The sequence below is a fragment of the Gadus macrocephalus genome, chromosome 14 (genome assembly GCF_031168955.1).
Source record: "Gadus macrocephalus chromosome 14, ASM3116895v1".
NCBI classification, from domain to species: domain Eukaryota; kingdom Metazoa; phylum Chordata; class Actinopteri; order Gadiformes; family Gadidae; genus Gadus; species Gadus macrocephalus.
Genome location: NC_082395.1, coordinates 3,627,900 through 3,629,813, shown reverse-complemented (window position 1 = coordinate 3,629,813; position 1,914 = coordinate 3,627,900).

Below are 1,914 nucleotides of genomic sequence, written 5' to 3'. Positions count from 1 at the left end.
AACACATTCCTCTATGCATGTGACCTCTGACCCCCCCGTGCTTTGGCCCCATCGAACAACATCATCGTCGTGTTGAACTTTATATTAATAAGTACGCCCGATAACAGATACACAAGCAGGACGCAGCAACGTGCTGCTGGGAGTGCGTACAGTGGGTCCGGTCGGCTCACCAGTCTGTCGTCCACACAAAGGGAGAGAGAGAGAGAGAGAGAGAGAGAGGAGACAATTGTGAAAAGGAAAGAGTGTTTTCTCTCTTTCACTCCCCCCCCCCCCCCCTCCCCCTCCTCCTCCCCTCTCCCCCTCTCCCCCATCTCCCCATCCTTCAACTCATCAGCCAGCCTGATTAGGGTTGGGGGTTGTGGGGTGGGGGGGGGGGGGGGGGGGGGGTACTGTCTGCCCAGATAGATATTTCAGCTGCGTTTGTGACACACTGAAAGGAGCACTGGCATAAAGGAGGCGCAGGGAGGAGTGAAAGCCTCCTGCAGAAGAGGCCTTGAACCCTGCCATTCAAGCTCCTCGTGCGATCAGCTGAGTCTAATTGCCAGGGAGGACAGGGGAGGAGGAGGAGGAGGTGAGGGAGGAGGGAGGAGACTCCCTCTCCTCCTGGACCCAGTGAAAGACCAGCTTCGTCTTTTGATCTTTTTTTCTCGTTTTCTCTTTTTTTTTTTTTTTTCTTCTCGCTTTCTCGTTTATCTGTATCTGTTGTAGCCCATCCTCTCTCTAAGCCCCAACCCACACACACATATGCTCGCGCGCGCGCACACACGTGTACGTATACACACAAAACACACACACGCACACACACACACACATACACGCACACACAAACACGACGCACACATGCACACACAAAACACCCCAACACACACACGCTGCACACCTCTCCATGCACCATACACTCCATACATACATTCACCCCTCCCCCCCCCAACCCTGTCTCCATCTGGCCAACAATATTATGACTGAGAGAGAGAGAGAGAGAGAGAGAGAGAGAGAGAGAGAGAGAGAGAGAGAGAGAGAGAGAGAGAGAGAGAGAGAGAGAGAGAGAGAGAGAGAGAGAGAGAGAGAGAGAGAGAGAGAGAGAGAGAGAGAGAGAGAGAGAGAGGGTTAGGTTGAACCCAGCCAATCACAAGAAAGAGGACACAGGGGGAGGTAGGGATTGTGTGTGTGTGTGTCTGTGCATGAGTGTGTGTCTGTGTATGTGTGTGTGTGTGTGCGGGAGTGTGGTATGACATGCAGGTATGTGCACATTTCTGTGCTCGTGTTTATGGGCTGCATGTGTGTGGTATGTGTCTGCATACGTGTGTGTGTGTGTGTGTGTGTGTGTGTGTGTGTGTGTGTGTGTGTGTGTGTGTGTGTGTGTGTGTGTGTGTGTGTGTGTGTGTGTGTGTGTGTGTGTGTGTGTGCTCCTTGGCGTGAAGCAGAGAAGCTCCAGAGAAAGAGCCTTGTTGTTTCAGAGACAGACCCGGTCAGACCTCTTCCCAGAGGCGCTAAAAAAGAGGAGCTGGTTGCCTGGAGACCAGAACCCCCCCCCCCCCCCTCATGGGACAGACCCGGGATGGACCTCAAACCAGGTGTACTCGCATAGTATTACCCACTCACATAGTAGTACTCACTCACATAGTACTGTACTCACATAGTACTCCCTCACTTAACTCACATAGTAGCCCTCACTCACATAGTACTGTACTGCCATAGTACTGTACTTACATAGTACTCACTCACATAGTACTTTACTGGCATAGTAGTGCTCACTCAAAAAATACTATCCGTACATAGTACTCACTCAGATAGTACTGTACTAACTAACTTAATAGAACTCACTTACAGGGTACTGTACAAACATACTAGTATTCATAGTACCACAATACTTACATGGTACCACAGTACTCACACACTACCGGTACTAAATAC